At 40.4% G+C, this 16251-nt stretch overlaps 1 protein-coding gene across 1 annotated transcript in view; it reads right to left on the bottom strand.

Annotated features, from left to right (window-relative positions):
* Window positions 1–16251, bottom strand: part of gab3 (GRB2 associated binding protein 3) — an 80952-nt gene that overhangs the window by 64507 nt on the left and 194 nt on the right. The gene's annotated exons all lie outside the window — the stretch shown is intronic.

Here is a 16251-nt window from a genome sequence, read left to right as displayed (position 1 = left end):
TTATGAATCTGTCAATGAACTTTGATTAAATCAAATAATCCATGTGGTGCATCATCTTTTCCCTTATTATAGAAAACCAATGAATGCTTGTGATATGGTTATAAACATAAAGAAAACAGTAAACCTTGAGTCCAAATTAATTAGCTTTAAATGGCCTTATTAGCTACATTTGTCTACTAGAAAAATTAACAAAAACAGATGTGTGCCCGGGGTCCTAGAAACTATTGAAATCGTCAGAAAAAAAACTGAAATGTAGAGCTGTCTGGTAATTGAAAAGAAGTACTCTGGGCATCACTCTCCTAGGAGGATTCATTTTGCCGACATGCTCGTCTCGCTTGTGTATTAGCAGCTGTAGGAAAAGTAAAAGGGATACTGTTTTGCCGATGTTAGCGGCTAAGCGACTTTGTCTTTCTTCTGAGGTTTTGTTTTGCTAATATGCGTGCCTCGCTTGTGTTATTAGCAGCTAAGCGAGTTTTCTGTTTCCTTGGAGGCAGAGCCCTTACCCTGACTCCATCTCTCACTTCCAAGCACAGACAGACAGACACACTTCCACACATAAACGTTTATATATAAGACAAGCACACATGGAAATTGTCAGACTGCAGCAAGCCACACAATGTAAAAATGGGAATAACTCACAAATTGTGAAAAGCATAGACTTAATTAATAGATACTGTAGATATTTTGTATTTGGAAATTGTAATTGGTATAAAGCTAAAAAAAGTGTAACTTGGGTCATTTTGGAGGTAGGCATTTTGAAACCTGGTAATGAACTAAACATGATGCAATGATACTTATTTATCTGAATATTCTACTTTAGGAGATATATTATAGTAAACAATCCTGGCAGTTTGCAGTGACTGTGTCCAGTGATGCCCATACATCTGCACAGAGGAGAGCTCACAGAGGAGAGTAGAGAGCTTTGTGCATGTAGTTTTCTGTTTGCCATAAGAATCACCATACCTGTTAAATTCTGCCCTTTGCCTTCATGGTGGGTTTTCTTCTCCAGATACCCTACAATCTATCATTTAGTACGTTATTAGGAGTATGGCCACTAATTTTGCTATACCAATTATTCTCAATTTGGATTGGATATATGGGAAGGTGAAGAAAGAGGTGAGACATGGAGAGGAGATGGGAAGATAAAGGCAGACATGGAGATAAAGCATGTAAAGACACTGGGAAGAAAACAAAGCAGAAGAAATTAAGCATCAAATAGGTAGGAGGAGATAGGGACAGAGAAAGCAACTGGCACAGAGACAAAAATAACTGAAGACATGGCAAGAGATGACAGTCAGAAGACAAGATTAAGGAATGAAGAAATTATGACTTAAGTAGAAAAGTGAGATAAGAAAGTAACACAAGTGCCAGTGGATCAAAACCAAGGACATGGTGCCCTAATAAAGAAATACCCAGTAGATGAATAATCTTAAAAAATGTAATTCACGGTGAGACCAATAACAGTAAACCATCATAAATAGCAGATTTAAAACCAGAATGTTTGCTTACATCACAGCTAATAGTGCAGGGAGCTGCTCCAAGAACTCCTGCAACCCATTTATTAAAAAAGACACACTGACCAGGAGGATGGACTAATAATACTGAAGAATTTCTGGAGTCTATGTGAAGTGTTTGCTGAATTTTTCCCAATTTTAAGGTGGACCACAGAGGCACTACTGGCTGGATGGGTTGTATGGAGCAGAGGCTGTTCAACCATAGATCCCGAAAATATTCTCTATGGGTTAATCTCCATGATTTATTTTTAATCATGATAAAATTGTGTAGGGTCCTCAGTTAAACAGTCACTCTTTAGTTGTGGAGGACCTGCAGGCCTCTGATGAAGGCAGCCTTGTGACCACGGCCGCTTTTGCATACTCATTCTTACTCAGGGCCAGTAGGCCAGCAGTTTCCCGACTGTTCAGCTTCCTTTTTTGTTGTTTTGGTTAAGACAGGTGCTCCTTTTCTGAGCTGCAACCACTTAGAAATGAAGGCTTCAGAACTGATCTGTTTTTAGGAGTTCCCTACCAATTACTGGAACTCACTGCCCGCAGCATAAAATAACTGCCAGAAAAAGCTGCTAGAGGCAAGAGCAACACTGGTGAAGGCATTAAGCTCCACCCTGAAAAGCTCACTTCAGCTGTCCTCGAGCTTATCTGAGTGCTGCTGGACAGAGCAAGTGTCACCATCAGCCAGCCCAGTCCTTCCAGTGAATAGCATACTGCTGACCAGAGAATTAAAGAACAATCAGACTCGGCTTTCAGTTTGTCCTTTTACAGATAACAGAAGCTAAAAGTAATCATTCAGTGGTTACATATCTCTAGCCAGAGACAATAGGGCCAATGTGGCTTCTCAAGACCATACCTGCATGGATGACTAGAAATGTTAGGGCCAATCACAAGCTGGAAACTTGTGCAATTGCTTTGACCCTACATTGCAAAAAAGAATTGAATTGAGTCATAGGGTGCTGTCACATCATTCAGCTCTGTCTGCCACCTCACGGATGACCAGAGAAGGTGAGTTTAATCAGATACCTATGTTACCTCATTCATCCTTTTCACTGCTCTCTTAAGAGAGAAGTTACAGTTGACCATTCTGTCCATCATGGACACCATGCTGGTGAACAGTGTGGCTAAAACAGACCACACACTGTCTTTGCCTTGTCCATCTCACTCACTGTACTGTTAAATGAATTAAATCCTACGCTCAATGTATTTATCTAGATCATCACACTAACTAATATCACTCTGCTATGGCCTTTTCATTTCCAATTTCTGCATTATTGGCACAACAAGCCAGGATTAATCTGACACTAATTTCACCTTGCTCATCTCTGTTGCTGAATAGAAATGCTGTGAGTAACAATGGTGCTGACTTTAGCCTCTACACACTAACCACAGAGGGTAGAACAAATCAGACACTCCTGCAACCTTTTGCAGGACAAATGGCCAGTGTTTATCTCAGTTTATCTTGGTTGACTGTAACCCTGTTAGGATCTTCTCAGTCCAAGTGGAAATTCGCAGATCTTGGTATTATGGCTAATATATTCACTGAACACTTCAATGCTGGAAACGTACAGTGTCACTACTCCTACTGACCACTCCTAAGCGAGAAGCACAGAAATGAACTGCGGCCTTACACTGTAAATATGTGTGGCTAAAGTAACAGGCACAAATGTTGTGTGTCAGACTCACAAGAGGCACCACAAGAGACAAATGCTTTATATGTAAGATGATGACAGATGAGAGCTCAGCAGAATACAGGGAACTGTGCTGAGGCCAAAAACAACTCAATCTATCCCTGTTGCATGTTAACCTCTGCCTCAGCACGTCTTGTTAATTAAGAGAATGCACCATTCCATGAGCATCCTTATTGTAGCTTTAAATGTTGAGGTGATGGAATGGTTAAAACTGACATGGAGATGCATTTGTGTCATTGGGAGGCTTTGATTATAAATTTGTATTGCCCATGAATACAGTACATTGATTTTAATTCTCTAATGCAAATGGTGCCCCAACACCGTCAAGTGCATTTTGAAACAGATTTTTTAATGAAAACCATCCATGCATTTTCCAAAACCACTTTAACCTGGCCATGGAAGCTGGAGCCAATCCCAGCAAACATAGGCAGGAACAATTTCTGGACATGGTACTAGTCAATCACAATGTGAAATGCTAATTATGACTGGCTATATGTTGGGATGGAGGGATGCAGATTGGTGCAGTGTATAGTGGTTCTGCCTGAGGCATTTAGTGTCCTGGGTCCGACAACCATGCCTAGCTGCTTTTTCTGAGGATTTTGCATGTCCTTGCCTGTATGACTTTTTCCTTAGTATTCAGTTCTTTCTTCACATCCCGCAGACCTGCATGTTAGATTAATGGGTGGTTCTAAATTGGTCCCGTTTGCACTAAAATAAATTGGTACCCTGGTAAGGGTTGGTTCCTGCCTTGCACCTGCTATTTATCACAGGAACAGGCTCTGGTGCTCCATGACCATAAGTGAAACAATTTGAAAATGTTATGTTTTGTAACACCCTGCATAAAGCTCTCGTGTTTCAGCACCTCCAAGTATGGTCACTATAGAAGAATGGCACCTCTCAGTATACTGAGGACAAGCTCTTAAATCCCCAGCCTTTGTATAATGAATTCCTATAACACTGGCACCATGTCATTTTTGTTATTACTTTTTTATAGAACATAAGTTACAATTACACAAGCACACTTCTGTTTTTTTTAAAAAAGCTGCAAATGAGATTATATCGACATGTTGATTTGCAAAAGCTGATAGCTCTCAGCTAAAAACAGCAGCAGAACAATGTCTAGCAAAGCTTGCTGAAAACTTTTTGTTTGTTTGTTTTTGACAGAGTTGATTTGATCTGAATGCATTTTTTTGCAACAAAAGTGAATAAAGGATGCAAAACAAAAAGAAATAAAATAATAAAACAATGAGAAAGAAACATGGGAAGTGCAAGGCAGAGTCAGGGTTAAATAAGCTTGTCATCCACAGGTTCTTTTCTGAAGATATCCTTTCATGTCAAAGGCGTGAGAGACATGAATGCAGCCTTCAGGAGTGTCTGCTTTCCCAGACAGCCAAAGCTTTCCTCTTCACCTCAGTGATTGGCGTCAACAACAGAAAACAATACAGAATCAATTCATCAGATTTCATAGCTGCCCGCAGGAAGTCTGCAACTTGACTTTGGCCCTTGAAATTTTTCCACAAGGACAAAGGCAGAGCGGCTTAGTGAGCCTGCACTTAGCTGAGAATTTCCCGTGGAGGTAAGGACCTATGGACATGGGCGGGAATGTGCTGTCCTGGTGTCCATTTAGAGATGCTGAGGTGCAGGAATGGTGGGGGATAAATAGACCCTTCCTGTAGCTCCAGTACCTCTTTATATAGCCTGTGTCTGTGTTGCCCCATTTCTCTTTACTAACCATCTACTGTATATCCCATTTATCTCTTCTCACACCATTTGGATGCAGTATTTCAGGAAGCTGGTCTCTAGATACCTGCCATACCATCACTTTTATTTCATATGCAGGGCAAACGCACTGTACACATTACAATTCTGCCAGTACCGTTACTACAAAGTATACCATAATTCACTCACTTCTGCTGCCAAATCCGTGTCATCAGTGTTACTGATTCCTCTCTGGCATCCACAAAGTTTCACTCTCCTCTTGCTCCTGCTGCAAGAATTTTATTTAGAATTCACTTCTAATATAAGCACAATGCATCTGTCACCTTGTGTATTTAGCTCTAGTCCTCCATTCACTATACCTAAAACACTCCTCATCCTCTAATTCTCACTGTCTGCAACACATCCACCCCATCTGCTTCTCCATTTTTATTAAATACGATTCACACTTCCTCCAGCATAGAACACTTTCTACCAGAGGCGAATCTGCAGGTGGGCCAGGGCCCACCCAATCATAAATCATTATTTTTGGATCTGCTTAAGTTTCTAGGTATTGCTGATGTTGCTGAGGACGTTGTTGAGTAAATCCTGCAAAATCCATTGGAAAAAGTTTTTTAAAGTTGCTATTATTAACAACTGGCTTTACATTTTTATTATTATTTATTGGCAGGGGCCTTTAGTAAAAATCAAGATAAGGTACAGCTGCTTGTAGATTTTTAACACAGTTGGACCACAAGCGGGTTAAGTAAATGCCTTAGGGTTTCACAGTGAGGCAAAGGCAGGACTAGAGCTGGCAGCCTTGTGGATTAAAGTCTCCTTTCAAACTGTAACTGGTTTGAATGGAGCACAGAAGAAGATGCCATTGTTCTAAGTGCAGACTGGTGAACAAACCACTCCACTATAATTACCGCTTAGGGGTATAATATTGTTTGACCTTTGATAATTTGCAGTTTCACTGCATGCTGGTCTGTGATGCTGTGTAAATGGCTAAACACATATCTGCAAAGTCAATAAGCAATCCATAGCAATCAAGGAGGATCTGACATGTTTGGTTGATGTACACTATAATAAGCCTGTCCTAAAATGCCAGAATGATTTTGACAAATCTTCTTGTATTTCTGCCCAATTACATCCAGTAGTTGCTATGAACTGGAAGCATAAATGAACATCAGATAAGCCATTTTCTGCTTTCTATTTCATAAAGTGAAGTTTGTCCTGGCACCAGTGAGTGGTGATGTTGGTTGAACATACAAGACTTTGACTGTACTCTAAACATGGGATAATACTACCACTAGCACTCCTACTGCATTGATTTGTGATACAGAGATCATTTCAGCCTTGAATAGTGAGCTCCATCGTCTGTGGCTCTGAAGTGACCTCCAGTCTATGTTAAAAGAACATTTCCTGAACATTTTCTTATCCTCAGATGGTGTTGCAAAATGTGTTGAAGAAAATGTTCAAAGATAACTGAGAACGTTTTAGAAACAGACTTGGCTCTGTTTATATCACAGTTTGTAGTACAGAGCTGTATTGCATTAGTTCTTTTTCTCTTCCAATGGTTTGGCAATTATACTATTGTGGCCCTTCCATCTCCCTTTTCACTTTTGTGGAAATATGTTCCACCTTGGATATTACTCGAATAATTTATTTTTATTAAATAGGATTCACATACTTTTCTTTTGACCCTTGGGTAATGTCAGAAAACACACAAAAGGCTACTGAACTTGATCTCAGCTCATCTTAGCCATGTCATCAACAAGTTACCAAACGGGAAGATCACAGCACCTGTCCACCACCTACTTTATTGATGTCGAAATTGGGGACATTGCCCATTCACGTTATGTCCACCAACCCTGTTTTTTTCACCCAGCCACTCCTAATTTGCTGGTGCCAGGATCCTCGCATACCCCTATCTCTGGCTACCAGGTGTAGCAATCTTCAACAGCCTGTATGCTGGTAATCCAGTCTCTGGTGACATGGGTGCCTATTAGAACATGAAAAGAACTATGACAACAGCAGGCCATTCCACCCAACCCAAATAATGCTTGAGATCTGAAGGTCCCCAAAGTCCTATTGTCTACCATATTACTTGGTAATTTGTTACATGTATCTATAGTTTTTGTATGAAGAAAACATCCTAAAAACATGCTAGTGATTGTGTGACATTTGCCCTTAATAAGTTTCCAATATGTGTCCTGCTGTTCCTGATGAAGTTCTGGCACAGCATCCCATTTTAAACAGAGTCAGGCTGCACTGTTCTGATGTGAGGAGTTTCTACAACATTGTGGACTAAACAACAAAAAATGAGAGAAGTTCATCACGGGCAATTAGTTTAAAAATTGGACACACCCCAAAATGAAAAATAAACCAGAAAATGGAAAATTTACAAATATACCCACAATACTAGTACTCATGACATAATCATAAGATACAGATTAGTCTCACACAGCTGTTGTGTTATTTTTATGTTTGTTTTTTATCATGTGCTGTTGAACAAGTTGATTATGTAGTAGAAGTAGTAGTAGTACTATCATGTCAATAAAGTACAATGAAATTCTTAATTGCATGTCTAACCAACAAGCAATGTGTTCCCACTCCCCCTATGCCATAATAAACTTACACCAAGGGTTCATTAGTGGGATGAGTATTTGGATGGAGAAATAATGTGGCAGGTCAAAACAGAGATTCATATCATTATTTTTATCCAGCTTGCTGTACAAGTCTATGATTTATTTTTTATGTGTGTTCACGATAGATATAGTTGAAAACAGACACAGAATTGTTCATAAATATGCCTCAGATTTAGTACCTCTATGAGAGATGATGTAGGGTAGCTGGAGAACGTACAGCCTGAAAACAAAAGGCAGAATAAGAACATAACATGTCTGGTAATTCTTATGGCAAACAGAAAAGGAAGGCACAAAGCTCTCTGCTCTCCTCTGTGCAGGTGTGTTGGTAGCACTGGACACAGTCAGCGCAAACTGCCAAGACTGTATATTATATATATAAAAAAGGATATTCCAAAAAGTAAGTATGACCGTATGATGTTTGGCTCATTAGCTGGTTTAAAAATGTTTACCATCAACAAGGATTGCAATTTCCATATACAAAATATGTAACTATAAATTAGCTGTACGCTCTGCACAATTTGTGTGCTATTTACATCCTACATCATGTGATCTGTTGCAGTCTGACAATTTGTGTGATAAAATGGCCATCATAATACACACATCTGTTGTTGTTAATTTTTCTACTTGATGACTGGAGCTAACGAGGCCATTTAAAGCTAATCAATTTGGACTTGAGGTTTACTATTTTGTTCATCTTTCTTAAATATTACAAGCATTCATTTATTTTCTCTAACAAGAGATAAGATATGATACTGAACATTAATTATTTGCTTTAATTATATTTAATCACCAAAGGATTTATTTTTCTAGCCTAAACGTTATAAATTGCTATCCTGGCCCACCTATAACCTTGTCACTTTGCCCTAGAACTCAATTCCATCTCCTTCTTCTCCTTAATGTACCCATCTCATGTGCCAACTTTTCCAACCATATGACTTTATTATCTACCACAATTGTTTCCTTTGCTTGACTCACCACATTTCATTTTACACCTTAAGCTGTCATACTGTAGATCTCTTTCTGTAGTTTATTTAACCATTCATTTCTAGTAATTAACTCACCACATCTTACTCTTCACCTGCTTGCTCTACAAATCACCTACCAGATCTTCTTTGCCTTCACTCAGCATATCTTGGTCTCTATTTTACATCACTATAGATAGATAGATAGATAGATAGATAGATAGATAGATAGATAGATAGATAGATAGATAGATAGATAGATAGATAGATACCGCAGTACTTTATTGTCCCAAGGAGGAAATTTACCTTTTTATAAAAGAAATATAACAACACCATCATAGGTACACCTAGACTTTTTCCTTGTTTTCTCTGCCACACTTCAGTCTGTACCTTTCTTCACTACACATCACTCTTTTAAATACACCTATAACTGTGTCTACATGTTCATTCACCACATCTCTCCCCCCTCCATATTCATTCACCATGTATCACTCTCAACAATTACCTAACATTCGCTTGCCCACCTTTATTCACTACATTTCATCTCCCATCTTTCCCTATTACATATCCCTCTCTAGTTCACCGATCACGTCTGTTTTTCACCTTCCCTCATCCATTCACTCACTTCAGCTTCATCCATTAAACACCCACACTCCATTGCAGTTCAGCACATCATATTTAACTCTCTTTCAACCCATCACACACTCAATTAATCTTCCACCACATCTATTTCTATATATCTCCTCATGATGTCTCACTTACCATTTTCCTCCACATATATCATGCTGCAAAATACATATACATCTTTCTTTATTTTCACACTTCACCATTCTTCATCTGCCATTATTCTTTGCATCACATTGAATCGCTTTCTTCCCTTTCATTTAGCATATCTCAATCTCCGCTTTCCCCTGCCCCATCTCACTCTTTGTAACTCATCTACCACATCTCTTGTCCCTCTCCATTCATGACATCTCACTTTCTTTGGTAATCTTCATTCAACTTATCTCAATCTCTATCTTCCTCCACAATGCATCATTCAATGCAACTCACTTGCTATGTGTTCACTGTCACATATCATTCTCAACGATATGCCTCCATCCACTTTTGTATCTTCACTTGCTATATCTCACTCTTCACATTTGCTCCTCCATGTGTCATGTTGTCTCCTCCTACACCTCCACTTACTTCATCTCACTCCCCACTTTTGTTGACCTCTTTGCCCTCCCAACAATGCCCATATATCTACATTATCACATACACTCAACAACATCTCACTATCCTTCTTTTTTCATCACTTTTGACCCACATTGCTTTTCATTTCACCTGTCTCATCTCACTCTTTACCTTTCTTTTCCACATATCACTTACTATAATTTATCAACAGCATTTTGATAACCTTCATCCAGCACATTTCAGCCTCCATGTTCTACCATAACTAATTAATGTCTACCACATCATTCATAACCATTACCAATCCAATCTCTCATTTTATCTGCTTCCATCACATATCTGGTTTCATTCCTTGTGCCAGACAAGTCACACCACTCTCCGATTGCATTCTCTGCATCTCCTTCACCAATTGATACTGTATATTTCAGAATGTCTGCCCCTTACAACATGTAGCCAGCCACACTCTTGAATCTTCTTCCACTCAAGTGCTGTTTAGTATTATTTCAAATTTCCTCTCCTCAGCACACACTTCTGCTTCACATCTCACTCCTCACTTACATCCATCAAATCTCATTATCCTCCTACTCTCATTGCAAGCCATTTTGTTTTCTTACTCCTCTCTATGTCTTTGCTTGCCTCTCCATGTGTGTACTTCAAATCTCTGCTTCACTTGCCATCTGTCTCTTCTTCATCTCTGAAAACGGTTGCCTAGATCCCGCATTTTAGACCTGATTGATTCATTCTCTAATACTAATATATTTTTCTCCCACTAACATTGTTTTTGAAATATAAAAAGGCACATAAGTGCAAACTGTAAACTCACTTTATAGGACACTGCTGGTAATCAATTAACATTTCAAAGCCCACGGGTGGAGGACAGGAGATTACTTCAAAATGGTAGCAGTGTGTCACTACACTCAGTGATGTAGAATACAGAAATAAAATTTCCAAGCAGTTGGAATGCTGCCCTTTTTCAGCTCGCTCAGCTGATAAAGAAAGCATGAACTTCTGTGGAAAGTGATTTGCATGTTCATCTCCTGCTTCACATTTACAGCCATTAAATGTGCCATCTGTCAAAGGTTCGAGGCCTTTTTGCATAGCATGGTGAGAGGCGGGGTGCGTGGTATGTGTGCATTTAATTTTTCTCACTAGAGAGCTGTCCCAAGTACCAGTTACTTGGAAGTTGACTTTCAATTAAGCAGAATGTTTTTCTACTAAGTTCCTGATAACATTTAGACAGGCAGAGCTGCTCAGGGGTTATCTTTCACTCGCAACTGACTTTAAGAGCTTTAAGACAATCCCAAAAGGAAACTGCCAGCAGAAATAAAAAGCTTCTGCAGACGCCTAACCAAGAGGGAAAAACCTGACAGACTGCATAAATAGGAGGCAAGCGGTGTCACAACTTATAAGATGGCAGGCCCCTTTCAAAAATACAACTGATGCCAGCTGCTGGAAGAATTCAAAACATCTTGGTCCACTATTGATTCCCACTCTAGCAATTTGAGTGAGTGAGGGCAGCGGCTGAACTCCTCTAGGCAGGAAACCCTGATGCAGACAGAGGGGCCTTGGCGCCTTTCAGAACAAGATCCCTCCGACTGATTACAACCAAATGCATCAGCCGTCTTAAGTGTGTTGTCCATATCAAGTGGACTTCCTGCTGGGCCCTTCTCCCATAATCCCCAAGGGTCAATCAGTCTCTAGGGAAAAACAAGCCCCTCTGGATTTTTGCTTCTGTTCATTACCTTGAAACACTAAAGTGTACAAGACAGCTGGGAGTTTATTTGCATGTAAATATTTAACTAGTTCCACTTCCTATTATTTTAGCAAAAGTTTTTTTTTTTTTTTTGCATGTCTGTGTATCAACCGCACAAGAATGGTTATTATGAAGCAGATTGTTGCTGGGTGATGAAACCTTGAAACAGCACCCTGAATATGGGCTGATTAGAGAGCCGTATGGCATTTCTCAGCTGAAGAGAGCCCTGAGGTGCAAAGATGAAGCTTCTGAGCTGCTGGTCAGCACACTGACAGTGTAATGTGAGGCCTCTGTAAGGTGCTCCACATGATAGTATGTAAAGATGCATCTTCTGAGCTGCTGGTCAGCACACTGACAGTGTAATATGAGGCCTCTGTAAGGTGCTCCACAAGATAGTATGTAAGATGCATCTTTTGAGCCGCTGGTTAGCATATTGATGATGTAAGTGGGAATTGCTGTAAGGGGCTGTGCATCAAAGGGTGCAAAGATCCATCTGCTGGACATCTGGTCAGCATACTGACAATGCAATAGGAACACAATTTGAGGAACTCAGTATTACCATAAGGCATGGAGATCTAATTAGTGAGTTACTGGACAGCAAAGTAATGCAAGCTCACTGCAAGGTGCTTTGCCTCATTCAGTGCATTGATCCAGTTACTGAAGAACTGGTCAGCATATGGACAAAGTAATAAACACACAGTTTAGGTATCCATATCAAGGGGCATAAATATTGGTTACTAACCTACTGATCAGACTACAGGCAATGTAATGTGAGTTCACTGTAAAATGCTTTGTATCATGGTGTGAAAAAGATCCAGCTAGATTACTGTGAGGCGCTCAGTATCCCAGGGTGTGAAGATCCAGCTATCGGCAATGAAATGTGAGCTCACTGTTAGGTGCTTACCCTGATCCATCTACTGAAGAATTGATGAGCATATTGACAGTGTAATATGAGCTCACTGTAAGGTGTTGTGAATCATTGGGAGCAGAGATCCAACTACAGGACATGTGGTTGGCATGTTAACAATGTAACGTAAGCACACTGTGAATGTGCTCTGTATGAAGGGGGTGTTAAAGAACCATCTAGTGAGCTACCGGCTGGCATATACTAACAAGGTAATGTGAGCTCACTGGAAGGTACTGCGTATCAGGGGGTGTGAAGATTGATATACAAAAGAAATGTTCAGCATAAGGACAATGTAATAAACACACTGTGAATCTATCTGTATCAGGGGATTTCAAGATCCAGTTACTAAGCTGCGGATCTGCATACTGGCAATGTAATTTGAGCTCACTGTAAAGGGTTTTCTACCATGGCCTGAAAAAGATCCAGGTGCGAGTGAGGTGCTCAGTATTCCAGGGTGTGACGATGCAGCTTATGAACTACTGGATTGGTATATCAGTAATGTAATATGAGCTCACTTTTTGGTACTGTTTATCATGGACTGCCCTGATCCAGCTACTGAAAAATTGGTGAGCATATTGACAGCGTAATATGAGCTGACTGTAAAACATTGTGAATCAGGAGAAGTAGAGATGCAGCTGCTGATCACCAGGTCATCATTTTGTTAGTGTCATCTGAACACAGTTTGCGACTCAGTGTATCACAAGGTGTGAAGATCCAGCTTCTGAGATAGTGGGCTGCATATTGATGTGGCAATGTGAGATCATTGTAAGATGCTGTATTTCAATGGGTGTGATCCATATTCTGAGCTACTGGTAAGTTATGTGGGCTGTAACGCTGCAAGGTGCTGCATATTGTGGGCTGCAAAGATCTACGTAGCTACTGGTTGGCATATTAAACGGGTAATGTGAACTCACTATAAAGTTCAATATAATGTGAATGCACTGAATGGCACTCGGCATCGCAAGGTGTTAAGATCCAGCCAAGTGAACAACTGGTTGGCATATTGACAAGGTAATGTGAGCTCACTGTAGGGTGCTGTATATCCTGTGGTATGGAGATCCAGATACTGTGCAACAGGTTATTGGAACTGCCCATGTAATATGAGGTAAAGCACTGTGTATCACAGAATGCTAATAAACAACTGTTCAACTTATTAAAGTGGTAATATGAACTCACTGTAAGGTTACTTTATCAGGGGTTCAAAGAATCAGCTACTAAACACCTGGCCAGCATAAGGAAAAAGACACTATGAAGTGCTCTGTGTCATTGGGTCGGGTGAAGATCCCGTTACAAAGCTACTGGATGGCATATTGACAATGTAATGTGAGCTCACTGTAGGGTGCTGTATATCCCTTGATATGAAGATCCAGATAATGTGCTACTGGTTATTGAAACTGCCCATGTAATATGAGGTCACTATAAGGCACTGTGTATCACTGAAAGATAATAAACAACTGTTCAACTTGTTAAAGCGGTAATATGAACTCACTGTAACATTAATTTATAAATTGGTGCAAAGAACCAGCTACTAAACACCTAGCCAGCATAGGAAAAAAGACACTATGAAGTGCTCTGTGTAATGGGGGGTGAAGATCCAGTTACAAAGCTACTGTTTGACATATTGACAATGTAATGTGAGCTCACTGTGAAGTGCTATACATCATGGGGTGCAAAGATTCAACAAATTAACATGTGATCAACTTATTGACAGCATAATGTGAGCTCAGTGTAATGATCATTTATATCAAGAGGAGAAGATCCAGCCACTCAATTAACTGGGTAGCAGACTGACAAAGTAATTTGAACTCACTCTGTGGTGCTGTGCCATATGGGGGGTTCAAAAATCCACATACATGTTCGCATATTGAAAATATATTGTGAGCCCACTGTGAGGCATTCTGCATTTAAATACATAAAGACCCAGCTGCTGGTCAGCTCACTGGCAATGTAAGGTCACTAGTAAGTCACACAGTAAGACAGCAGGATACTTCATTTATAACAAGCGCATCCACATTAAAAGAGTTCAGAATGCAAACTCATCCCTAAAACATTAACACGAAACTGCTTGTGCTGTACAAGCAATATAGGTACTGTATGCCCACAGCCCCATTGCCAACTAGTTGCCAGATAATGGGCAAAACAGTAACCATTAAAAATCATCCATGCATCACTTTACTTTATTACAGTCCAGCAGAAATTCTCTGAAGACCCTTCTTTATCAAAACCTTTCTTGTGGGTGTTACTGAGCCACCAAGCTCACTGAAACTTTCTCCAAGAAATGGAACCTCAGTGTACAAAATAATCACCCACTTTTGATTTGATTTTTTAACAGACTACTCTCGACCTTACACACCGAGCGCTGCATGTATCTGCTCACAAACATGGCATCAGATAAAAGGAAATGCTTCTGTAAAGTTTACATTTTCCTTTTACTATGTTGCTATTACTGAGTGGGTGACAAATGTAAGGGGAAACCCCTAATTTAATAATAAGTGCATATGCTCCGGGAAAGTACAGGGTAGAGATAATATAAAATTTGATCTGTAAGCATTTATTTATTGGCAGTTATCTGGATGAAACTGCTTTGATCAATTATTAGAACATCCTCTGAGCAACTTTAAAATTGTGTGGCATGAAGCACCCAGCAAAACAAAATATGCCATTCTTGCGCAGGTCAGTCTTTTCTTTTCAACAAAAAATGAACAACAAATTAAGTACGCCCACATGTATTTTCCTGATGTCACGCTGATTAATAAATTTTGTTTCTTTTCTCTTAATTTGATAAAAAATATAGTAATATGACACCAAGGCATCTCTTTGTAGCTTTCATGCAACTGGTATGCGTACAGTGCGCCCCATCCACCATCCAAGATGGTAGGTACCCATGTTATTTTACACGTATTTCTAAAATGACAAAAAAGTAACGGAGACACCATAGCGTCCCAACAGAGTGGCATCGCTGGCTGAAAATAGGAAATGACACCACGTATTAGTCACTCTGCTATAGGGGTGCCCAGCTCAACAGACACAATGTCTTTTGGTTTCCCTTTCGGGGGCAAGCTGTTATCAGCGTCATAGCTCTGATTACATTTTTCTTTAAATACATTGTTTTTCAGACAAATACACTTACCAGTAAATACGTTGGCTTTACAATACTGTGAATCAAAACCCCTTTAAATTTCACCCCATGCACCTTCGAGCTTCGGGTAGACTAATAAACGGCACGTGCCATCTGCAATAACAAACCAAGAAAACTCTCTAAGCGATCCGCTACGCTGTCAATTTGGACGAAGCACCAAGGTGGCGACTGCCAGCCGGCGTGCTCCGCCTCGCCAATCGGGTGTGGGATAGGATAGGATTGGGCGGAGGGTGGGGGTGGAAAAGCGGGATATCCTGCTTTCTTTCGCTCTGACAATAATTTAAAGCTTTTGAACAGAAACGACTCTTTGCCGCCCAGAGCAGGCGCCGCTCAGCTCAGTCGCATATCACAAAGCGTAAGCGGCATCTCAACGATACCAGCACGGGACCTCCAGCGTTGCTTAAGCAGCATTGGCACGTCTACTAAGGCGGTAATAACACGCAGGAGGGCAGACTTGCGTCTCCACACCCAGTGCAATCGCTTTCAATCCCCATCTAGTCACAGGTTGATGAGAGCGCTAAGCTAAATGACTGTCGCCAGTTGCCGTTCTACACATATAATAAACTCGAAGCGACCCTCGGTGCAGAGGTACGCGGTAAATCCAAACGCGGCAAAACGATCATTTTTAGTTTGTTTTTGTGCCACTTGCAGAGGGCATCCGTGGTGCAGGGCGGTCCAGGCGGCAGCTTCGAAGCTGGAGTGTCCTCTCTGTGTCCGCACACGCGCATCCCATACAGTTCATACTACAAGATAATGAAGATCAAACAGCGGTGGA

Source organism: Polypterus senegalus, chromosome 10, assembly GCF_016835505.1.
Source record: "Polypterus senegalus isolate Bchr_013 chromosome 10, ASM1683550v1, whole genome shotgun sequence".
Lineage (NCBI taxonomy): Eukaryota > Metazoa > Chordata > Cladistia > Polypteriformes > Polypteridae > Polypterus > Polypterus senegalus.
The sequence above is the reverse complement of the archived record's forward strand: the minus strand, read 5'-3'. Positions and strand labels throughout refer to the sequence as shown.